We start from the raw sequence: 27,418 nt of genomic DNA on the forward strand, positions 1-27,418 counted from the left end.
TGCTGTCACTTGTATTATACAATCCATCTTGACGTAAAAAAAATTACTGATTTATTATGCGGCTATATAATTATACATAATAAAGTACAAATATGGTCAGTTTTGGTTGATGCGGTCAAATAATTTTGTTTTACAAGCCATGCTGAGGTATCAAAACTACTGAGTTTTTTTGTTACCAGTCAGTATTTTGAATAAAAAGAGGACATGCTGGCACTCTAAATCGATGCGGACAAAATTTTGTAGTCATTGTGTTGCATTATTGCTATCACTTATATTATACAATCCATTCTAACATAAAAAAAAAATTACTGAATAATTATGCGGCTACATAAATATACAAAAAGAAACATTAGTAATGTGGGCACTCTGAATTATAGCCGACCATAAACAAGATAAACATTAGAAAAATTACACCAATATTGCTTTCATTTAATATGATTATTTTATACAATTTTATACAATCTAAGTGTTACGCGTTATTGCCATTGTTCATCGATTTTATCTGATAATATAACCATTTTATAAGATTAATGCCAAATTTTTAAACAGATCAGAACTTATAACATTTTATATAAAATGCATGTATATACGACTTAAAGAATTTGATATTTATTAAAATGATTATTTAATGCACATTAGCAGTGTAAAAGAGGGACGAAAGATACCAGTGGGACAGTCAAACTCATAGATCGAAAACAAACTGACAACGCCATGGCCAAAAATAAAAAGACAAACAGACAAATAATAGTACAGATGACACAACATAGAAAACTAAAGACTAAGCAACACGAACCCTACCAAAAACTGGGGGTGATCTCAGGTGCTCCGGAAGGGTAAGCAGATCCTGCTCCACATGTGGCACCCGTCGTGTTGTTTATGCTATTACAAATCCGGGAAATAGTCTAATTCGGTAAGTCACATTCGTTAAAAGGGAAGGGTATTGTAGTTACGACATAAAGAACATATCCGATATCGTTTTCAATTTATAAAAAGGCAGATCACGGAGACATTTGTTTAACTAGCTAGGTAAGTTTTATTCGTACTTTATTTACAAATGTATTTAATATCTGTATTGTTTATATCAAGAAACAAAGACATTGATTTTAAAAATATTTTATAAAAAAATCGATGTAGAGCGGTCCTGGTTACAAGTTAACTTAGTGTTGAGTAGACCAGCCAAAAGTTAACTTGAAATCAGGTCTGGTTCGATCGGAGTTTTAAAAATCAAAGTTAACTTATGACAGGACTGGTTTCGAAGTTAACTTATAATAGTAGCGGACCTGTAACAAAGTTAACTTTTTAGGCAGTCATAAAAACAGTCCTTAGACCAAGTCCGCTTTTCAAGTTAACTTGATTGTGGTTCTAGGACTGGTCAGAGCAGTTCTTAATCCTTTCACAGGTTAACTTTAACCAGTCAAAATGACTGCTTAGAAAGTTAACTTGCTGTACAGGTTAGGACTGCACCCATCTGTACTTACATACAAATAAGAAGTGGTGATATTGATAATGTTACAACTAACCACCCGAAACTCGACAAGGAACATGCATATGCAGAAATATGGCGGGATTATGTTTGCGAGCTCTCAGCTCACCCCGTAGCATGCGTGACTGGTGTAACAGCACAACAAAAGAAGACACTTGAATTAAATCTATTTAAAAGGCTTATACGATCCACACAATACACAATAAAAAACGACCAAAAAGACGCAAGTACCGATCTAAGGGTATTTTCAGTTACTGTGCCCTTTTCTTTACATTGTAACTTTATAAACATAACAAGAGAGTTAATAAAATTACACCTTCCATTCACACACACAAGGTTTAAATCATTACCAATTGTACACAATTTGTAGCAAACAAAACAAATGCTATTATTTTGTTAAGGTGAATAATTTGTTTATTACTCATATAAGGATGTATTTTTGTTTTTGAAAAGAAACACGACAAAGTTTAAAAACTTCATCTTCATTTAAATGTTTTTTATAATAGTAAAATACTGTATACAAGAAATGTCAGATGCGTTAATTATTATGTGGTTACTTGACTTATTTGTTTATTTATCAAATGAGGATAAAGCACATATATAAAACGTCATATTCGTAAATCAGGATGTGGTTACTTAACAAATTTGTTTTGTTTCAACAAGGATAAAAAAAAACAATACTTATATAAGAAAAACTATTACAGAGTGGAAAAATTATAGAAACCCTCTTCAGTTAATAGTCACATGTAAGTTAAAATTTGAATTTTATTATTTTTTGTTGCTGATATAACATTAGAGCAAAGCTTGGAGCATGTATTAGTTCCAGAGCAAGGTGAAAAGTAATAGTAAATTGAAAATTATTGTCTTATCCAAAAAATCATCACGTATTACCACGTGAAAAGTAAATTGCACCAGTAAAACAAATCATACATCTGTGCTTTGGTCTGGCATCCATTATAGCCTGACATGCTCAAGTTTTGCCTATCCAAACTAAAGGTCACTTTTTAAGTTTTTCTTCGACTCTTTTAATTTTCTTGTTTTTTTTTCATATTCAGTGACCCATTGCATTAAATAAGTAGTCAAACGAGCTCACTTTGCTTTTAAAACAAATAACTTCGCCTGAATAATAAAACATCTGATTAACTGCCTTAACTATTTTTTACAGTTAAATAAACCCCGACTCATTAAATCTATTGATCTGTTGACTATATATAAAACGACAAATACGTTTTCTTGACTATAATTTCAAAATAACTAATTCAAGAATGCATATATTGATAGCATATCAAACGAGTAACGGACCAACACATTAATTGACGAATGTTTATCATCTGTGTTGTTTGCTCACGAGTTGAAATTTTTTTGTATTGCAGTTTAGGATTATTGAGTCTTTCTATTACATTGATCATTGACTTTTTAATATAAATAAAGTAGAAAATGAAAGGACTATATTTTTTCTTAGCAGTTCTTAGATCTTTTTTGAAGCAACGTCACCGACAATTTCATGACAACACTTGTTTGACGTCAGATGAGTGAAATTATTGGCTGAAATCGACACTGCACTTGTTTGACTGTCACCTTTACTAATAGGTTGATTAATACGACGTGTCGGTGTCTCAACCTATATTTTCGCGGATTTAGATCTTTAGATACCACTATTTTCATCTGTTATGTAATTTTACCAATTGTGACATTTCGACGTAGTGTTATCGCATGACTAGGGATACATGCATACCAGAAGACTCTTACCCTGTCGACGCACCAGGTTTCGCTCCTTTAACGAATTATGCAATTCCCCAGTTTTGTTTCTTACCCCGATTCGTATCTTTTTAATCGAATTACAAGATTTGAAAATTTGCAAACTACTGTCGCCTTATTCTATGTCACTGGGAAATCATAGCAACCAATGTAAGCAACGATTTTAAGTTTTCCTATAAGTTGTTGTCCATTGAAACGTTAAATTATATCTCTTGACTGTTCAAACGTCAAATTAGATCTCTTGAATGTTCAAACGTCAAATTAGATCTCTTGACTGTTCAAACGTTAAATTAGATCTCTATAAAGTAAACACGTCAAATCGTATCTCTTGACTATTGAAGTTCAAACAAGTGATTATTTAAAATTTGACTGATTACTTACTCTTGCATTAAATCTCTAATAACAAGCATATTTTTACGGATATGACAATTAAAAGATATGTTTTTTTTAAGTAAAATATAATCATCATTTAAGTAAAAAGATGGAAATAGTGGTACATAAAAACCGCTATTCAAGGTTATAAATGCAGATGTATGAGTGAAAAGAAGAAAAACCAAAATGGGGACTTCATCAAATTGCAGAGTTTGTGAATTGAAGCTGTTTAAATAGAGTTCCAATGTCCGCCGCGTTTCACATATTTTATATTTCCAAAGGGTATAACTCTTTTTAAAAAAGTCGATCGTCCACCATTATATAACTTGTCCTAGATATTGCTGATATTAACATATAGAGTAAGTTTTATAAAGATCTGGCAAGAATTGTACCCGTGAGAGCCCTAACGAGGCCATTTTCCATAAATTAAATATTTCCAAGGGCATAACTCTTTAAAAAAAAAGTCGATCGTTCACCATTATAAAACTTGTCTGAGATACTACTAATATTAACCTATAGTCTAAGTTTTATAAAAATCTGTCAAGAATTGTACCTGTGAGAGCGCTAACAAGAGTGGAAGGACTGACACACGGACGGACAAACGGACGGACGCCCGGTATTTCCATGTCCCCCGCAAAGCGTTACCCGGGGAACAAAAAGGGCAACTTTATTTCAATTTGATGAAAAATCAAAACAATAATCAATAGTTGTGGTGAGAGCTGTTGAAAACATGTATGGTATTAATGAGAGGAAAAATGAATTCATGATAACTATTTGATAACAACAACAACAACAACAACAATACTTTTTTAAGAAGGTTACACAGTTAGCTATATAACTAATCTTCCCTGAGGCCCTCATCATAGAAAAGCATAAACAAAAATGCAAACATATACATGGCATACATTAGTATAAAAGTCAAGTATGTTGATAATGTTTAATACAACTTGATAAAAATGTTATGAAAAAATAAACATGATGAAATAATTAGTATTCAATATTTTTTTCAACAGGTTGATTTCAATAAATGATCTGTTATTTTGTATTTGAACGAATTAACCTTTGTAATATTTCTTAACGATATTGGCAAATTATTAAACAAGAATGGTCCAGAAAACATAAAAGATTTCTTGAACAATTCTATTTTTAGTTTAGGGAGTATGAGGTTTCCTTGAACAGCATTTCTCAATGGGTATGGATTTCTGTCTGAAACATAATGAAACTTGCTAGTAAGATATGATGGGGCATCATTTTTGATGCACTAAAATTTCATCACAAACTTGTGATATTTTATTCTTTGTTCAACTGTCATCCAGTTTAAGTGTTTGAATAAGGGCTCGGAAGGAGCGAAAGTGTCTGTTTCTAGTATTACTCTAGCAGCTCTTTTTTGTAATTTTAATATCATATTTAAACCCTAACTGCTACAAATACTCCACACTATACAACAATAGTCAATTAGTGGTAAGATATAACCATTATAGAATAATTTTCTGCAGTCTAGATTTAGCAATTTCTTAATCTTTAATAGTAGATATAGCCTAGTTGAAATTTTTGAGCAGATCAGATCAATTTGGTTTGTCCATGTAAGGAAAGGGTCCATTTTAATGCCTAAGAGACTTTCGCATGACTTGATTGTTAATAGTTAAACAATTCTCATTGTAATGTGTTATTGCTTTTTACTTTGTTCCAATAATCATATATTTTGTTTTATTTTTATTGATGAACATATTGTTATCATTACACCATTCTTCAACACCATGCAAATCTTCTTGTACCTTTGACTGCAAAGTTTGATAACAACTACCAGAAAGATGTAAAGTTGAATATCCAACAAATTTTCATATATATAGGAAGGTCGTTTATGTATAATATAAACAGAAGGGGCCCTAATATGGAGCCTTGGGACACCATACTTGATATAGTATTTTGTTTTAGCAATTTCAAATTAGGCAGCGCCTGCACTTTTTATTTGACGTTCTGCGCTCAATCGTGTAACCCTGGTTCATTAAAGAGCAACTGTTCAATTGTCCCCTTTAACAACAACAAAACAGCACCGTTTAAAAATTTACAATCAAGGAAGAACATTTTATTACCTAGTAAATCATTTTTTTTTCTGTGCACTTTGAGTCTAAGGTCCCTGTAATAATTTCGACTTGATTTAATTTCAAACAACATTTTTGATGATACACACTTTTTCAGAAAGGTAGACACGTTTGAGCGTTTCCAAAATATGGACATGGTTGGTAGATTAATAAAAGGACACGTTTGGCGTCTTTTATCAACTAGACAATTTTGATCGTTCAGAGACGTCATATGAACACGATTGGGGATCGGACACGAATCTTCAAGTGTTTCGATCCTTGTTTATAATTGGCTGTCATATATTGGCCTTTGACCGTTCCTGATAAAGGTAAATCCAGTAAAGCGCGTCGGTCGCTTGGATTTATAAAGTATTGTTTTCATTTTTTGGGAGATGAACACGTTTTTAAGTTTAAAATATATTCCGGAAAAAGCCGAGTATATAAGACGTTTATTGCCAATTTGGAACCTCAATAACGTCAATCAAAACTAACGTTAGTAGGTGAGGTTATCGTAATCTACATTCCAGTAAACACATCTCACAGGCTCACGAAGGGTAAAATGTGATGAGTATCCTTCAATGGTACGTTTTTGATTTTAAATCATGCTATTTACACATACAATACTTGATAAATATTTTCACTGCAAATTACAAAAGTTTCACGTTAGCTGAAAAATATCAGGCTGGGTTTATTAATATTTCGGTTTATCAAATTACATAAAAAAATTACTTACATGCAAAAAGTTCATATAAAAGGTAAATATTTTATTGCAAAAATAACTATAAAAACCCTATTTGTCAGAATAAAAGCACATATTTAAGTGAAGTACACATAATATAAAGAAACCTTTACAGAATATCTTTACCGTATGGTGAATGTTCAACAAATGGCTAGTACTGGATTAATTTACATTAAGGTATGGTTATTCGTAATATAAGTGAAATTCAGTTTCTCGACAGGGTATATGAGGTTACCTGAATAAATATAACAGTATCAATTTCCGTTGTTTTACGACACCGACTTAAACTTATCTATTTACGTTTTAGACATAGAGAACGAAAAAAAAGGAAAATGAAGATCTTAATTGTTTGCTTCTTCTTTGGTAAGTCTTTATTTTTTAAAATTCAATGCTAATTTTAAATATTGAAGATAACACTGATTTAAAAAAAAAGTTATCAATTCGGTTTGAAAAACAACATTGAAACCCATTGATACTACGCTTAATGACAAAGACATCATTTCCAGGTTATCAAGTAAAAGAGTTAAATAGCAATATTTTGTACATTGTAACTATCGATATGACCTATTAAGTGAGTGTTTTTGAAGATATATAAAACTTTATCATTATCATTAATTTTTTTTTATTCAATATCAATTTTAGTGATCTTCTTATACATTAGCTCTATTCAATAGATGGATAAACTTGACATTATTTTCCTGCGTTGAAACGATTCATACATTCAAAATTCAATTCTTTATATATATGAGGCTGAAATTAACGTTTTAGTTTACAGATGTTCAAATCTCATAATCCATTGAGAAAATACAATTCACGGTAAACAATACTTAAAGAAATTGAATGAATTGCAAATGGAGCAAGTCCGGGTGGGTCAACAGGGTAGGCGTCTCTTGCTATGCATGCAATACCATTCATGCGAATCTACATTGAGTCAAAAAGTCACAATCAGGAAAAGGACACGACTATCATTTATAAAACATCAGACAAATTATAGATGACACCTATTAATGCCCAGTTTGATGTTCAGTTTTATAGAGTTTTGCCACATTTGATCAAGTAATGTTAATATATGATTACAATGTCATTGTTTTTCAGAATAAAGTATTAATATCAGGTTTGTATATATATGTTACAATTGGCCTAATTAGTTGTCATAAAACATGTCAGGATAATGACCTCATGCCATTATTTTAATTGTCATACAGGTTTAGAGATTGCAGGTGTACTGAGTAGAAGATGTGTTATTTATGCAGAGAATGAAACTATACCAGCCATTCCAAAGGGCGCCCAGTTTGGTAGAACATGTTATAACGTGATTAATGACAAAAATAGGTACTGCATTGAATGGGATTGTCCTCAAGCTGACTGTTCTAATCCAATTAATCCGATTAAGGGTTGTCCGTACTGTAAAGGTATGTACAAGTATGTTTTGATAGAAGATATGTATGCTTTAATGTAAACATAAAATACAAACACAAACACTAACTGTCAAAGGAAATATCCAACAATTAATTTCAATAGTGTTTTGTAGATTCTTTATTCACTGCAACATCTGTAAATATTTTTAACCCACCATTTTTCTCAAAATGTCCTGTACCAGTTCAGAAATTAGCAGTTGTTATCTAATAGTCCGTTTCTATGTATGTTGTCGTTTGTTTTTTGTAGCAGTTCAGTGTTTATAGTTGTCCCGTTGTTTTCCTCTTATAGTTGATGTGTTTCCCTCGATTTTGGTTTGTGACCCGGATTTGTTTCAGTAAAATGGATTTATGACTATTGAACAGCAGTATACTACTGTTGCCTTTATTTACTTTTCTTATAAGTTACAAAAACACTGTATATTGCTTGAAGTTTGAATAAAGCAATCTCAATTTGTCGATTATATTTGTAATCTTTCAAAAGCAAGTTCTTGTCTGGGAGCACATGATTTTTTAATTAGATGTTATTGAATTTGAACTAGCTTTCGGTAGGTGCGAGAAGTCTTATGTCGTTGCTTTTTGTCCATTATTTTTATGTTGTATTTATTACCCGTATCGATCTTTTTAATTACGTCAATTGCTACTGATTATTACAGTTTTTTCTTATCTTGTTCAGTAACACTATTGTCCAAGGTTGTTTTTTTATGGTTGGGCACTCAAATACATTTTCAATCCCACCAATATCTTAATATGCATGTCCTGAGTTAGGAGCCTCAAGTTCAGTGGACGGCGTTGATTCAGTTCTGTTATATTTGTTTTTCGTAAAATTTTTTTATTGAAAAGGCCGTTATTTTTCTCGTTTTTTTCATGTTGGGGCCTTTTATAGCCGACCATACGGTATGTTTTTTTTGTCTCATTGTTGAAAGCCGTTCAGTGCCCTATATTTGATCATATCCACTTTATTTGAACTCTGGTGGGTAGTGTGTCTCAAAAGCAAACATACCACATGTTATCTTTTTTATTGTTAATGGAATTTTACCACATTGAAAAACTCATCTGTAATTAAAGCCCAGTAATTTTGTTTTGTTTTACTTGCGACGTAAGTCGCAGAATGCTAGACATAAGGATGCTACTTCGACAGCGGCAACTGGCCAAAGGTATTTGTTTAAAGCTTTACTTTTAAAAAGATAGAAGATTTGTGTTGTCCATATCTTGTTAAAAAATTGAAAATAACACGTTATAAATTTGATGCGTCCGACACTTTTCTGGATTTACCTTCATCAGGAATGATCAAAGCCGAACATTTGAAAGCCAAGGATGTACAAGAACCAAAACAGTTGGAGAGCTATATTTCAAAAATCGACCTAAAAATAGCCAAATCCAACTAAGGTTAACTTTACCTGAGGGAGTTGAAACCTCAGTTTCTAATAAATTCAAAATTTGTGAACGGACAATTTTAGAAAGTTTTGTTATAAATCATGTCAGCACCAAAGATCTAACTACTGGGCTGATGATATTCTCCGGACCTGATGGCTCACCAGCAGAAGTATCGACCTAGTGCTGTAAACATGAAAACATCAGTTATAAATGTTATTCGTCCGAAGTGCTTTACTTGATTTACCTTCATCAGGAATGTTCGAAGTCGAATATTTGAAAAACCAAAAAGGACCTAAAAAAATCCATCTAAGGTCAACTTTGCCTGCGGGAGTTGAAACCTTAGTTTTAAATAATTTTAGACGATAACATATCGTTGGAATAAAATTGAGAATGGAAACGGGGAATGTTTCAAAGAGACAACAACCCGACACAAGAGCATAAAACAGCACAAGGCCACTAATTAGATCTTCAACACAGCGAGAAAATCCCGCACCGGGATGCGGGCTTCAGCTGATCCCTAAAAAAAAATGTGTACTAGTTCAGCGAAAATGGACGTCACACTTAACTCAGAAACATATAAATGAACCTAAATTAAAAAAAAAAACATATACAAAGTTTACATTTTTACATATTGTCATTAACCTTATCTTCATGGTCAAGTGATTGCTTTAGAAATCGAATATAGCTTGTTCTGTCATGTTAACTTTTTCATTTATTATGTCCATAGGTTATAGAATAATTAAAGTTGATCCATAAACATGTCCTTTTTAGTAGCGTTATCAACAGATATTGATGTCTGTTCGTTTTTCAGTAATTTCTTTCTAAAGTGAGTTTATAGGTCCTATAAATAAGAGTTTAACTTTAGTTGTTGTGGCGATCGATTGTATAGTCTTACAGCGTCGAACTAACTTTAGTATGAAAATAAGGATGTTTGGTATAATTGCCAATGAAACGACTATCCATCTAAGTCCAAAAAAAATGTGGATTAAACCAAAAATAGGTTTATGTACAGCTTTAAATAATGAGCAGACCCCATACCGTATAATCAGCTATACAGGACCCCGACATGACGAAAAGTGATCTAATTCAAACGAAAACATACGGCCTGATTAATGACAAATTAATGAACGAAAAACAAATATGACACACAGTAACCGATTATATATATATTTCATTTCGTTTGAAATTTGTGATTTTCCTATTTTCTATTTGAAATGTATGAATTATATATAAATAGGTTCTAGTATAACTAGTTCTAAAACAGTACTTACTTTTTACTAAGTTGTTGGCTACGTGCATGGGTCACGATAAAAGTTTTGGCGGTTTGTACGGGTGTGGTTTTATTGTACTTTATAAAGTTTGGAATTCAAATGTATTATTATAAAAGGTTCTCTCAGTAATGGCGATGCAAGTTTAGTCACCTAAGTAATTATATACCGTTCTTTCTAAGTTAAGTACATGTAAATATATGATTGTGAATGGTAGAAATCTGTTTAATCAACTAAAATAAAATTGTATTGCATGAGAAAATAGTATGTTACTTTAAGCAACCAATCTTATTTCTGTGTTTAGGATTTTTAATTCGGACGAACTGGGACAAGGAGAATTTAAAGCATTGAATTATAGGCTGCTTGTATTTATAATGTAGCGGTAATGTTAATTCCATTTTCATGGTTCACCATAAGGGATAATGTAGGTTAACTGTATTTATCCTGTACGATTCGCTTGTGTATATAACAACGTATTAGATTTTAGCGAGCGAAATTTATATATTACTGAAAAATTATTACACCAGGGTTTTCGATATCATAAACTAGTCAAAACATTTACTAAATTTTATCATCGGTATAAGGACATCATTCGTAAATATAACTCAACATGCAGACATCTTATAAGTTCGGGTATTTCACATCCAATCTTTTATGGTAATATTCTTTACAAAGCACAAAAATGTCAGTATTCACCTCAAAAGCTAACAAAAACTTTAAACATACTTATTAAGAAGGGATATAGTTACGATACTGTTGTCAGGTCATTAAAGATTGCATATTTTGGCTTTAATATTGATTCACTTATAGGGTCTTTGCATCGGAATTAAACATATTTGTTCTAAAACCAGTTGTTGGCATGACACGGGTTATGTTCTTCTCATATATTTTATGACGGTATAATACTAAACCCCTAACAGAAGGGATTGTGCCTGATATTCATATGATGAAGACATAATCTTTTAATCAGTTTAATTGAGGTCTGCAGCTGGCATGTCAGTAACTGCTAGTAGTCTGTTGTTATTTATGTATTATTGTCATTTTGTTTATTTTCTTTTGTTTCCTATTCTGACATCGGACTAGACTTCTCTTAAACTGAGTTTTACTGTGCGTACTGTTGTACGTTTGTTTTTCTCTACATTGGCTAGAGGTATCGGGGGAGGGTTGAGATCTCAAAAAACATGTTTAACCCCGCCGCATTTTTGCGCCTGTCCCAAGTCAGGAGCCTCTGGCCTTTGTTAGTCTTGTATGGTTTTTAATTTTAGTTTCTTGTGTATAATTTGGAGTTTAGTATGACGTCCATTATCACTGAACTAGTATACATATTTGTTTAGGGGCCAGCTGAAGAACGCCTCCGGGTGCGGGAGTTTCTCGCTGCATTGAAGACCCATTGGTGGCCTTCGGCTGTTGTCTGCTCTATGGTCGGGTTGTTGTCTCTTTGACACATTCCCCATTTCCATTCTCAATTTTATTGCTGTAAAGAGTTCTTGAAAAGTGTACGTACCCGATTGATACGAAGCACAAATAACCTTCGGGAGTAGTACCTAATTCACATGATCAGCGCAATTTCAACATAGGTGACGACGACATATCAAGGTGTATATATCTTAAATGTATTCTTGAATAGGAGTCCAACTCCATACTTTTTCGTGTGTTTTACAGAGACATAAAACTGGAAAAAATCACACTCTGTTTATTTGGGAATGAAGACACAACATGAAAATAAGCAATTTTGACATGATTTATCAACACAATATAGTTATGAAGTCTTCAAAGATATAAAAGGAACGAAGAGGAAACATAGAACTTATCAATGTATAAAGATCTATAGAACTCTTGGTTTATTTGCTATACTTTACATGAGGAGTAGTTGCACATACATCTTTAGGTGAATTTGAACGTAAATTTGAAATAATAACTGTGCTATAATGATGTAATTCATCTTGACACACTGTACAAATAAATTCTATCAATGGTTTCCATAACAGAAACACACAACAATTTTCATTAAAGTGTAAATTCAAATACTAGTAGCATAACTAATCATAACTGACTAGGTGATGTACCATAGCAATATATGAACCTACGAATTGTTGAGACATTCTAGAAATATAAGTAAACATCTACAACGACTTTGCGATTGAACGAATGGCTAACTATATACAGAATTATACTAACCAATCAAAAACTTCTATTTGCGATCTCCGGGAAAACATGATCTGCGCAAAGATAGTGTTTCTACGCATCCTCCGGGGACTGATCACAATATTATATATAATTCACACTTAGGAAAGAATCCACATCTGTTCAGTCGGATAGATAAATAATTAATCAAACTTAGAATGCAGGATATAACATCTGTGACCGACTAATAGAAGTAAAATCCCCAGATGAAATGGGTTCGAGAGCTACGTTCTGAACTGCGAGTGAAAATTAAAAGTAGACTGATACTATAATATAAGAGCTAATATATATATAAATAATTTCGTACTTTACATACAAGGGCAAAACTATATGATTTCTGCAAAATAAAGTCATAGTTATTAAACAACTAATTTGGGATCACAGCCCACATGTAAACAAATCTACATCAATTTATTTCCGGTCGCAATCAAGAAATGAACTTTTCAATATATAAATAAACGGATTATTACAACTAAACCATGTTGGATTTAAGATGGGTTTGAATAACGAAACATCTGGACAACAATATAAGATTAACAATATAGAAATTGAGACTCTTTCAACATATTCCCGGAGCATGAAATAAACAAGGATCATTTTTGGCGGGCGCAACACACTTTAAATATTTGTTTTTGTCCCTGTTTGATAATTTTCCAAGTATTATGGCCTTTGAACCTTCTAAGATAGTTCATGAATATTACAGCATTCCATTAAGTGTGCATCATTGGTGTATAAGTGAAGAGTTTAATGTGCATTAAAGGTGTATCAGTATGACGTTCAATGTACATCAATGGTATATCAGTATGACTTTAAGTGTACCTTAATGGTGTGTCATTGTCACATTCAGTACTAGTGTACATCAATGGTGTATTCAGTAAATAGGTCAATTCTTTATATGCCTGTCCCAAGTCAGGAGCTTGTAGTTAAATGGTTGTCGTCTGTTATATTTATTTTTCGTGAATTGTTTTGTTATAAATTACGCCGTTAGTTTTCTCAATTGAATTGTTAAATAGTTTTCATGTCGGGGCTTTTTATAGCCGACTATACGGTATAGGTATTTCTAATTGTTGAAGGCTGTACTGTTGCCTATGATTGCTTTCATTCACTTTATTTGAACTTTTGTGGGTAGTTGTCTCGTTGGCAATCATACCACATCTCCTTATTTTTATATGTTTATCTGTTCTTACAGTATCTGACAGTACAAGGCATAATTTGCTAATATCCAATAGACCATGTTTGTTTTATGAATTATTTCACAAGCTCATCCGATGTGAATCGGTATACATGACGTCATTGAACAATTCGATTTATTTATGTACGATTTACGGTTGTGAAAGACTTGCTTGTTATTTCTATAAAATGGTCTCAGTCTGTTTCTTCAGTAAAATGTTGCATGCAAATTATGGATTATTTTCTCTCATTTAATTTAAACTTCTGATCCTTTGGATTTTCTTTATCGCAGGTACATGTGTAGATGCTGGTAAAGTGTATCAAAAAGGTACCTCATGGAGGTGTGCTGATGGATGTAATAGATGCATGTGTAGCACTACGACGATATCGACGATGATGATGTGCTATGACAAAAACCCACCACAGGAGTGCATGGCAACCATTGGTTAATAACATAATACCCAAATAAAATCCTGTTACTTGTATCTCTTTTTTAAGGAAACAATATGCGCAAAGACGAAACGTAATGAAAAAGAAAAGGATCATTGCACGATGACCCCTATTTTAAAGTTTGTATAATTGCACGAATCACGTCGAGTAATTGCCATTCTGAAATGAAATTGAAAGTAAATGCTTTCTTAACTTAATCAATAGAAAACTTGTGATGAACCACATTGGTTTCCATAACAAATACACTGATTTTATCATAAGGATGTTAAATTTATTGTTTGACAACATATTTGTCTTGTTGCGTTTTAGTCGATTGGTTTTTTAGTAAACTGTAGGTATATAAAATCATTGACTTGCTTTTGTATGCATATTGGGTCGACTTCAAAACTTTCTCAAAGTCAACCAAATGCATCTTGCTGAATTACTTAGTGTAACATCAAAATGTATGAATGGTGTGATGTCATTCAGGAGCTAACATTTCAGCGATGAGTCCCTTTATTCTATTTCACAATCTTCACCTTTTTCTTCAATTTTTACTACAGTTCATAATATTATAGTCATCTTCGAAGTATTTTCAGAATACACAAAAACTAAGAACGCATTATCAAATTATGATTGATCACAGTGTATTTTGGTGTTTCAAAACGAAATTCAAGTAGATTTTAACAGCTCTTTAGCATTTACTTAAATAGGAATTGAACAATCAATTTTTTTAAGGTACTTCCCTGTCAAAGCAAAGTTTTTTTTATATACAAAAAGCATATTCATATTTGTGGTTATAGAGGCAACGGTTGTTAACAAAGTAATCTTGCAATCCGATGCAGATTTTGTTTATTATTATAATTTTATAATAACTTGTTTAAATGTATTTTTTTTATATGTAGACTAAAAACAATTCTGCAGATGAGTCGTACTAGAGTAATAGAACTTTGAATATCACATTTAAAGTCAAGTACTGCACCTTCATGCAAAACGCCGTTTACATTCATAGATATGTTTTTCTTGTTAATGGTTATTACAGGTTTACTTATCAACTGGAATATATCTGTTACCAAAATTGTTATGGTAACAATTGCTACCCTTTCAGTTTACCTTTTATTTAGATAAACGAAAGTTGTTTAAAACAGACAGTGGTATTTCACACTTTTTGACAAATGTAGTTAGACACTTTTTACAGTTTTTATTTGTTAAATATACTTTCTAACAACAATAAAATAGTTTCAGAAAAACAACAACAAAGTCAGCTATTGTAAAACCTTGATCCCAATGTAGATTCTCAAGGTTCAAAATATTTGCTTGATGTCATTTAAAACGCGGTTTCGGCGTATCATATGATATAAATGGTGTCTTTGATAAGTTTTTACATCTGGATGTTAAAAATAAGACAATTTGTGCTTCTATTTATTGGAGAAAAAAATAAAAGAATTACTTTTAACAAATGAATATGTAATTTTTTGGAATAGAAACCAGAAAACTATATAAATGTAAAACAGAAGAACGCCAGTCATTCAATCATTTTGATAAGGCGAAAATAAGATGAAATGCATACTGATTCCGAACACGATAGTAAGGTATACAGAGTGCAAACTATATAAGACGGTTGAACGGTTTGAATTATAATGTCAAAAACTGATGACGTGGACTGGAATGAAGACAAAATCACGACCAGAAAGTAACTGAGTTTTCCAAAGGTAGGTCAAACGATAATTGAACCCACAAGATATGGCGACCCACATGGCCCGACACAACTTGATTTAATTTCAGGATTCTAGTATAACTTGGAAATGGATGGATTTCAACGAAACTTGCATAATATCTTATTTCACCCAGATACCTAAACTGTAAGTTTCTACAGTGAATGGTGTGATTTGTTTTTGTAAATAGGCGTACGCCTTAGTTCGGTGGCTTAACTTCTAATAACTTGTTTCTACCGGATATTGTGATTGCGCATGATGTATAAAACGCTATCAACCGGAAAAAGTCCGCAATTTGGCGGACACTAAGTACTAGTACTGATTGTTTGGCTATACAACAATCAATATTTTTTGATAAATAATGAAGTTTGGTGGAATTATAATCGATATATAATACAAGGTATCGAAAATACAGAATGTATCTACATTGAACCTTCTTCACACTGGGTTTCAATAAGTCGTCAGATTATCAAACATTTTGTGACGTGTTTAATGTACTATAAAAATATCGGAGTTGATTAAGGCTCACACACACCTGAATTCACCTTTCCATGTAATGAGGGAAAAATAATTCAAGGAACCACTGGATATAAATTTGAAAATGTCAAGTATATCCAAGTATGTCCAAGATATCAAGTGTCTATTAATACTTTGCAATTCAAGAAGGAAAATTCCATTTTTGATGCCATATGTTCAGCGTGTTTCTTTTCATACGTTGACAATGAGGTGAGGATTTGAGTGGCTGCCCTATAGGTACAGAAGCTTCTGAAGAAAGTTTAATTATATTAAATTAGGGATTGAACACATAAGGGAATCCAAAGATAATTGTATTTGCACTAGAGGTAACCTCTAAAAACATGTTTAAATCCTTTTAATTTTGATCAAAAATATTTGTAATTTTTTTATCTCTAAATTTGACCTATCGAATGTATCGCACAAGAATGCAACAGAGTTTAAGCAACAAAATGTCAATCAATGTCACGAAAAATAGTTTCGACCACATGTGCTTTCGAAGTATTAACCAAAGAAAAAAATTCTGATTGACCAATGTCATTCAAATACATGTTGGGTGTTTGCTTATGTTTTACCTTTGTAAACTTATATTATAGGAATTACAAACCGCATATATAACACCTCGGCGTATACAAAAGGAAGACTACTGAATTAGAGAACTGGGAAATGCGACACCATATGGTTGTATTGACCAAATCGATTTTATAGGTAATCTATTTAATCCTTCCTTCAGCTCGGTTAATATGATGATTAACTTTTGAAACTTGAGTATCTGTTCAACTTATGTTTGGAAACCATTGTTAAAAATCTCTATCTTGAAACCAATACAAACTTACCGATATCATCTCAGATATTGCCCGTCACAAACTCCTCAGACTAATTGGCATTGGAAAAGTTAAAACGTAGAAACGATCCATTCTTAAACATTCCTTTGACAACTAAAGTCTCGACTCCAAGAACTAAGGCAATATACTTCATCATAAATCAGTTTTATCGAAGATACCTACCTTCTTTATGGATAAGTCCTATACATATACCAAACCGAATTCGACTAAAATTCAAAATTTCAAATATGTAATGCAGGATCTCAATAATAACTACTTCAAATCTAAACAACCGCAATACGCTTGTGCTAGTTTCCCATTCATATACAATCCGATTGAACACGTAATTACCGGGGAACTTAAGATTGTTAAAAACACTTCTCCGCGAAACGTGTTATCAAAGGGCCCGAAATACCGCGATCCATCAAATCCATCAATTTGAAACACAACTTTAAAAACGACCAAAAGACAAACTTCACCCTAAAAGACATAACACAGAAACCTAACGACTGTGCAACACGAACCCCACCAAAATTAGGGCTCCGGGTTGGTTAGCAGATATTGATGTTAATAATCAAAGATTTGTTTTATGTTCTTATGAAATTTAAACCAAAGATGTAGAACTGGATCTTTCATCACGCGATTCCCTCAGTTGTTGTTTGTTACCTTGATTTTTCTCTTCTTAATCGAATTCCGAAATAAACTCATCATAGATATACCAGGATTGAAATTTTGTATTTGCGCCAGACGCGCGATTCGTTTACAAAAGACTCATCAGTGACGCTTGAATCAAAAAAGTGAAAAGGCCAAATAAAGTACGAAATTGAAGAGCATTGAGGACCAAAAGTGCGTAAAAGTTTTGCCAAATACAGCTAAGGTAATCTATTCCTGAGGTAGAAAAGCCTTAGTATTTCAAAAATGTAAAGTTTTGTAAACAGTTAATTTATAATTATGACCATATCAATGATAATTCATGTCAACACAGAAGTGCTGACTACTAAGCTGGAGATACCCTCGGGGAATAAAAACTCCACCAGCAGTGGCATCGACCCAGTGGTCGTAAATAAACTCATCATAGATACCAGGTTTGAAATTTTGTATTTTCGCCAGACGCGCGTTTCGTCTACAAAAGACTCATCTGTGACGCTCGAATCAAAATATGTTAAAAAGGCCAAATAAAGTACGAAGTTGATGAGCATTGAGGACCAAAAGTTTCTAAAAGTTTTGCCAAATACAGCTTAAATAATATACACTAATGTAACCTTAATTATTCAGGGATAAATCATACTCATAACCGCTATGATTCAAACAAAATATTCGCTGAATTTGACATTGTCAAGATGCTTGATTTTTTATTGCATAACATTTTAGTTACTTGTGGAGGACGTATTGTTTCAACAAACAATCGGAATACCCAAGGGAACCAACTACGGTACTCTTGTTCCTTGTTCATATGAGGCAGACTGCATACATAAGCTCATAAGGATGAATGAGCAGAAGCTAGCATTATCTTCTGACTTCACGTTTCACTATCTAGATGATATCCCCTCCAAAATAATTCAATGTTTGGTGACTATGTCTAACGAATCTATACAATCGAACTTGAAATATCAATATACAAATACAGTTTAGCCTGCATCATATCTTGACTAGAAATTGGCAATGAGGGTCGTTTTAAAAAAGAAATTACGACAAAAGAGATTATTAAAGTACCGCATTTTTGAACTTTCCATTTCTGTGTAGCATCTTCCAGGTGATACGATATTCAAGAGCTTGTGTTTCCTATCATGTTGTCCATGATACTTGGTTTCTAATTACAAATAAGCTATTAAACCAAGGGTTCAAAGTGGTAAATCTAAAGTCATCCATTCGAAAAGTTTAGGGACGCTATTACCACATGGTTAAACGTTATTGAATATCTGTATCACAGATGACGACAGATATGTTTAAATTGTTGTTTCCACAATCCCGTCCTCTTTTCATCCAATGAGAATCATCAGCGAATTTGTACTTACATGTGCAATACGACGGGTGGCATATGTGGAGTTGGATCTGCTTACCCTTTGGGAATTCTTATATCACTCCTAGTTTTTGATATGGTTCGTGTTGCTTAGTCTTTAGTTGTGTTTTGTAGACTTGTTTTTTTCTTACGTCGTTTTTCGTTTTATTTTATCATGGCATCATCAGTTTGTCTATTCATACGGATAATACAAACAATAAAACTGACCGCTCTGAATTGTAGGAATTAATTCTTAATGGGACTTTACATTGTTGTATTGAGGGTGAAATCCCGTCAATTCAAAATAAAATTCATATTGTCGTAAATTCCCTGTTATAATGGATAAATATGTATATGCACATGTGTAGTAATTTTAAACCCGTAGTACGACATATTCATAAGATTATGTAACAAAGGATGCATATATATTCAATGTTGTATACAGCTACCAACGATTAGCTCGATTATTCAGCATACATTTATATTAAGAATATACTTTTACCTCCTCAAACAAATACAGTTAGTCAATTCTCTGATGGATTAACCAGCATGTGTTTCTTCATGCCTTTTCTTTATCATACTTATATAGTTCTTAAACACTTTGATTGTCTCTGAAAATAGGTAATAGAATTATATTGTTTTGAATATCTTATGTTTTGAAAATTAGAAAATTTAAAGTTGACCTATCGTTTTAAGGCATGCATCATTCATGTTTGTGCCTGTATGTTATTGAATGAATAATTTTATAAAGTTTTATTTGCTTATTAAAGTTAAAGATAATTTTTGAATAGAATATCTAATGAGGAATCATTCAAACAATATAAGACATTAATGGCCTAAATGGACGTAAAACTTAAAACATTACTGCATATACAACATTAACCTTTGCAATTTATGAAAAATAGTTTTGTTTTACTTTAAAATGGTGGTTTATTTTTTTCTCTTGTCTAACGCTTAAAAGATTAACTTTAGTCTTCAAAAGGTGAGTGGTCGAAAAAGAAAAGAAAAGAAATTTCATGTAGAAACTACCAAACATGACTAAATTGGTTACCAGCCTCCGACTAAGAACATTAATGGCAGTTTGTGTACTTCTTAAATATCTTGATGTTCGCTGTACAAATTTATACTATTTATTATTGTGTTTATTTTAGTGACAAAAATTGTTGAACTTCATTTTCACCAATTTTTACATGTTTTTTGTCCGGTTGAAATTCATGTATCCTTTTAAGTCATGCGTTATATGGAGGAACAGTATGCATACTTGCCAAATATACTTTTATATATGCGCACTATAGGTGTTTGACGTCACCATAAAAGCGGGAGGTTTGGCATGCCACAAAACCAGGTTCAACCCACCATTTTTTTCTTAAAATGTCCCGTACCAAGTCAGGAAAATGGCCATTGTTATATTATAGTTCGTTTCTGTGTGTGTTACATTTTAATGTTGTGTTTTTGTTGTGTCGTTGTTCTCCTCTTATATTTGATGCGTTTCCCACAGTTTTAGTTTGTAACCCGGATTTGTTTTTATCTCTATCGATTTATGAGTTTCGAACAGCGATATACCACTGTTGCCTTTATTTATCTCATTAACATCCGTACAATTAAACCTTCAAGCAGGCAAAATTCTACATTGTTATAAATATGTCCTAATGATTCATCTTGATATTTTCAAACAAGAAAAGGGTACCATTGTAGAGATGACGCACTGCCAAGAAAGCGCTTGAAAACTTGCACCAACATTTGAAAGATCTTTAAAACAAATTCAATGTGAATTTATTCATATCATTAGCATTCCTATTTCGAATGCGCACTATAGGTGCTGATAAAAGTTGCGTTTAAAGACTTTTTATAGTATAATAATATACATAATGCATCACAGTTTTTATTATAATGGCAGATATCTTTATTTAAATTCGACTAGCTAATGAAGATTTTGTAAGCAGAAGAATTTTCTCAAGAAACGTCATCTGCTTAGCTTATAAAAGTACGTGAAGTGATGTTTTATTATAAGCATTTTTAAACATACTCCTGAATAAGAAATATTTTGTCTGAATGCCCTTATATATACACATGCTGTGTCATCAATCAATCTTACAAATGTTTACCATAGATTAAAATGAGAACAAATGGTAAACTGGTATAGTTTGTAATATATAGATTTTATTTTAAATGTGATTTGATTTGTCCATAGCAAGTAAACTGTAAAACATATCGGCATATGATAGTTTTTCATAAACTCAAAAAGGCCGCAATTACACTTCAATAACCTCTAGAAAAAATGTGTTGAAGCTCTGCAATTCTCAATTTAAATGATTGTTATATATTTTCACCGTTTGTGTACCACGCATGAATACTAGTATATACCAGTGAAATCGACACAGTATCTCACTGCGTTACGAAAGTAGTTCCGGTATCACAACCGGCTCCATCGAACTGTAAATCAAGGTAAGAAATTCTAATGGATCAAACACATTGAAATATTTATAGATATGCATCTCATGTAAGAATTGTGAGTTTATGATAGATTTTAACAAGTTTAAAAATGGCTTTGCATTCATCTACCATTCTATAAAAGTATTTCCATTTGTGAAAATAACAAGGTGTATTTGTTTTAACCTTAATGCTTGTGAAGTGCAAAAATGCAAACTGCAGTTGATCTTTCGAGTGAAAAATGAGAAATTCATTTGTTCTATTAGTTTTGATTTTGATACGATTTGTGTGGTTAAGAAAGAAATACGTTTAAATATTACATTAATGTGGATAAAAGAATTCGACAGGAGTACAAAATGCACGATGACTCTCCACCATATTGTCTATGACAGAGTTTGTCATGACTTTATGAGGGAGGCGGAAGAAACTTAAGGAACATTCAAACGCATTAGTCGAAGACAAAGACTTAAGATGGTTACTTGAAGCAAATGTCTTCTGGCTATTTTTGTAGCTTGTGTTGCTGTCATTGACATATAATCATCACCTCTTTTATTCCATCTGATAATACAAAAATTTATATACCATATAAAATTTGCGATTGTTAATTGCAGAAATTAGTTCAATTTTGGACCCTTCATTGCTTAAAAATCTATTAATAAAAATACGAAACTCCAAGGAAAACTCAGAAAAAGGATCCGGAGGACTCCATAAAGCTAACAAACATAAAGCACGACTATATCAACCAATGAAGACAAATGGAAGACAACTGTCATATTCCGGAATTGGTACAGGCATTTGCCGATGAAAATGATGGGTTAAACCTGGTGTTATGGCTAGTTAACACGTTTTACGTATATCGTTTGTTTTTGTTCCGATATATTGATAAAAATGTGTGAGCGACCCAAATCACAGTCATCATTGGTTAACATGACAATAATGTGGATCCTACTGCAAAATTTGTATAAAAATACATCGTAGCTATATCACAAAACTATCTTAAAAGATCCAAACAAACATACAAATAGTTCTGACAAATACGTTTTTCAAGTTTATTGTACAGTATAAAAAAACATAATGACATATGCACTTTCCAAATTAGGTAAAATATAAATACAAGTGTATATTTAAATAAAAGAAGCACAATAACAAGCTCATGAGTTCGGATCGTCTTTGGACCAACCCGCATCAGAAACGCCTATAGCCAAAAACCCGAAAGCTTGACGCACAAAAAAAAAACTTTACTAAGATACAAATTTCAGCTGGCACGACACATGTTAAAAATTATATATGTGAAAATCTCAACTTGCCTAGACTCTGGTGAATTTAGAGCTTAACATATGATATAGAGACTGATCAAGTCTTGAGGGTAGCATTATGATCGTTTTTGTATTTTATGTTGTTGTTGCGTTGCCTTTATGTGGTGTTGCTGTTGCCAGTGTTGAGTTGGCGTATACCTTACACCCTCTTTATCGTATTTGGCATTTAAGATAGATGTAAGGGTCTCAATAAAAAAGGATGGAATATTTAATAAATGAAGTTTATATCATGCTTTTTCAAAGATATGATAAAAAAGTATGGCTCACGGGTTTTTTTTTTCACGCTACAGATTATGCAAAATTAACAGATTTGTATAGACTATGCATGGAAACCCCCCATTTTATGTGATAAAACAGAAAACTAAACGACAGAATTTAAGGTAAAGTATAAGTAGAGAGCTCTTATACTATGATTTCAGAAAAGAAAAGAAAAATTAGGGTCGCTGGACTTGTTTTCTTGCTACATAATAAAATAGATAAGTTCATAGCACAGTCCCTTATAAAAAGTTAATTTATCTGAGTTATATGGCATAATTAAAAAAAAAAAAAAAAAATGAATCAAACAGAAAATTTTCTTTTTCTGTAAAATAGTCCTAAAATATGATAAAACACAAAGTTTCTGAATTAGTAGATACATTTTTTTTTCAAATGAATTTTATTCTTCTCTCGAAATTTGCACATTTCATTAAAGATCTAGACCGATTGTGTTCTGTTATTTTACAATCAAAATGAATAAAGACACCCGAGCTACCTTAACTACCAACATTGCAAAGGCTTTACGGCCAGTCAAGGTCGTTAATTACCCCATCATTACAATACCTTAACTACGAAAAATTATTTATAACATTTTATCAACAGACATTGACATATTTTTAAAAAGGTTCTTTGTAGTGTGCAAGTTTTGTAAGATTATGTTTTATTCAAAAATCAATTTTCTTTTTTTGCAAATATAATTAAATTGAGAATGGAAATGGGGTATGTGTCAAAGAGACAACAACCCGACCATAGAGCAGACAACAGCCGAAGGCCACCAATGGGTCTTCAATGCAGCGAGAAACTCCCGCACCCGGAGGCGTCCTTCAGCTGGCCCCTAAGCAAATATGTATACTAGTTCAGTGATAATGGACCTCATACTAAACTCCAAATTATACACAAGAAACTAAAATTAAAAATGATACAAGACTAACAAAGGTCAGAGGCTCCTGACTTGGGACAGGCGCAAAAATGCGGCGGGGTTAAACATGTTTTTTGAGATCTCAACCCTCCCCCTATACCTCTAGCCAATGTAGAAAAAACAAACGTACAACAGTACGTACAGTAAAACTCAGTTTAAGAGAAGTCCGAGTCCGATGTCAGAATAGGAAACAAAAGAAAATAAACAAAATGACAATAATACATAAATAACAACAGACTACTAGCAGTTACTGACATGCCAGCTCTAGACCTCAATTAAACTGATTGAAAGATTATGTCTTCATCATATGAATATCAGGCACAATCCCTCCTGTTAGGGGTTTAGTATTATACCGTCATAAAATATATGAGAAGAACACAACTAGTGTCATGCCAACAACTGGTTTTAGAATAAATATGTTTAATTCCGATGCAAAGACCCTATAAGTGAATCAATATTAAAGCCAAAATATGCTATCTTTAATGACCTTACAACAGTATCGTAACTATATCCCTTCTTAATAAGTCTATTTAAAGGTTTTGTTAGCTTTTGAGGTGAATACTGACATTTTTGTGCTTTGTAAAGAATATTACCATAAAAGATTGGATGTGAAAAACCCGAACGTATAAGATGTCTGCATGTTGAGTTATATTTACGAATGATGTCCTTATACCGATGATAAAATTTAGTAAATGTTTTGACTATTTATGGTTTATTAGTGTGATGTTAAGTGTACATCAATGTTGTATCAATTTGATGTTCAATGTACCATGATAAGAGTATTTTTTGCCGTTCAGGGTGAATCAATGTTGTTTTAGTGGGGCGTTAAGTGTACATAAATGGAATATGTGACGTTCAGTGTACATCAATGTTGTATCAGTGTGATGTTCAATGTACATTGATGAATGAATTAGTGTGACGTTTAGGGTGAATCGATGGTGTATTAGAGTGATATTGAGTGTGTAGCAATGTTGTATCAGTGTAATGTTCAATGTACATTGATTAGTGTATTAGTGTGACGTTTAGGGTGAATCGATGTTGTATTATAGTGACATTGAGTGTGTAGCAATGTTGTATCAGTGTTATGTTCAATGTACATTGATTAGTGTATTAGTGTGACGTTTAGGGTGAATCGATGTTGTATTGAAGTGACATTGAGTGTACATCAATGTAGTATCAGTGTGATGTTCAATGTACATTGATTAGTGTATTAGTGTGACGTTTTTGGTGGATCCATGTTGTATTAGTGTGACTTTCAGTGTACATTATTAATGTAGCACTGTGACGTTCAGGGTGAATCAATGTTGTATAAGTGTGATATTCAGTGTACATCAATGGTGTAACAGTGTGACGTCCTGTGTGAATCAATGGCGTATTAGTGTGACATTCAGTGTACATCAAAGATGTATTGGTGTAATGTTCAGTGTGTTGGTCAATGTTGTATTAGTGTGACATTCAGTGTACATCAATGGTGTAGCAGTGTGGCGTCCGGTGTGAATCAATGGCGTATCAGTGTGAGATTCAGTGAATATCAAAGATGTATTAATGTGATGTTCAGTGTGAATCAATGTTGTCTTAGTGTAACATTCTGTGTACATCAACAGTGTATTAGTGTGTTGGTAATAATGTAGCACTGTGACTTACAGTGTGTATCAATAGTGTTTTAGTGTGACTTTTTGGGTGAATCAATGTTGTGTAAGTGTGACGTTCAGTGTACATCAATGGTGTAGCAGTGTGACGTCCGGTGTGAATCAATGGCGTATCAGTGTGACATTCAGTGAATATCAAAGATGTATTAGTGTGATGTTCAGTGTGAATCAATGTTGTCTTAGTGTAACATTCTGTGTACATCAATAGTGTATCAGTGTATTGGTCAGTGTGCATAAATGTTATACAAGTGTGACGTTCAGGATATAGGACATTTAACTGTCATATGGTACGCGATATGGTTTACTTATAACCAAAAGACCAGGAGTTCCCGCTTTTAGGTGTTGTGTCGGTTGTATCGATGTCAATTAGTGTCAAGGGCTTCATTTAACAATCGATTTTAATTGTAATGGCATAACATAAGAATTTTGAAATTGGAAGTGTACGACAAATGGCACGAACGTCTTGACTTTCAGAGTTGCTTGTTTTTGTTATGAAACTGTATTTGTTTATCATTGCCTCGGAAATGCTTTCTCCTGGCTTGTTTTCATATATAAGTTTATTATGAATTTATTTTTCAGATTTTATTTTATGTTCTGATGCTTTGAATATCTATCATCGCAGGTACAAGTAAACGGCGGTAGAGTGTATCAGGAAGGTGTATCATTCAGGTGTGACGATGGATGTTATACATGTACATGTCAATTTTCGACGCTGATGATGTGTTATTTGAAAACTCCACCAACTGAGTGCATTAACTAACAACGTAGTGCCCTAAAACAAATCATTGTAAAATAAAAGATGAAATATTCGACATTTGTTTATATTTAGTATACATGTTATTTCAAATCTATTTTATGCTTTTACTGTCTGTGAATGTCAATTTCCATTAGAGATATACATTGCAAGTCATATTACTTTTACTAACTTTTAAGAGGAAATATGGGCAAATAATACACGTTAAAATAGAAAATGATCTTTTCACGATGACCACTATTTTCAAATTTGTCTCCCAAAAACACCATGACTGCTTTATCAAATGATAATTGTTAACAGCGTGTTTTGATGATTTAAATCTGCAATTCTGTTATTCTGATGTGTATATGCTCAATATCTTTCCCAACAATAAAGTAAAATTTAGTAAAAGAGAAATCCATATTTTGATTTCCAAGGTTCTAAAGTTTTACTGGATTTGGTTAATATTTCAAAATATATTTTGTTTTATTTATTCGTTTTTACTTTGTACAAATTCAAAGTATTTTGAACTGAAAGAATGTTTATGCAACCTAAAAAAACAGTCGAAGACTGACATTCGTAGTTCTGAAACATCCAGACATACAGTATCACTGTGATTGACTTTTAGATAAGATATTTTCTTTGATTAGACAACTGTTTTTCTAAGGAACATTTATGGTATCCCACTCTGTAGATTTTTTTTGTACCTGTAATCTTTACTCGACCTATATATAACGAGAAAAGAAAGAGGATAAGCCAAGTGCATTTATTTCTGTTGACATATAGATG

General features: G+C 32.5%; 1 protein-coding gene and 2 long non-coding RNA genes across 3 annotated transcripts in view; all 3 read left to right on the forward strand.

The window, feature by feature from the left end:
• Positions 1-27,418, forward strand: part of LOC127729082 (uncharacterized) — a 131,858-nt gene that overhangs the window by 43,432 nt on the left and 61,008 nt on the right. The gene's annotated exons all lie outside the window — the stretch shown is intronic.
• LOC127729080 (kielin/chordin-like protein) overlaps positions 1-27,418 on the forward strand; it is a 93,692-nt gene that overhangs the window by 29,093 nt on the left and 37,181 nt on the right. The gene's annotated exons all lie outside the window — the stretch shown is intronic.
• LOC127729084 (uncharacterized) lies at positions 1,998-14,332 on the forward strand. Its single transcript, XR_007994508.1, has 4 exons — positions 1,998-2,229; positions 6,741-6,796; positions 7,639-7,845; positions 14,140-14,332. It is a non-coding gene; the product is annotated as an uncharacterized LOC127729084 (long non-coding RNA).

The sequence above is a fragment of the Mytilus californianus genome, unplaced genomic scaffold (assembly GCF_021869535.1).
Source record: "Mytilus californianus isolate M0D057914Y unplaced genomic scaffold, xbMytCali1.0.p SCAF_2, whole genome shotgun sequence".
Taxonomy (NCBI): domain Eukaryota; kingdom Metazoa; phylum Mollusca; class Bivalvia; order Mytilida; family Mytilidae; genus Mytilus; species Mytilus californianus.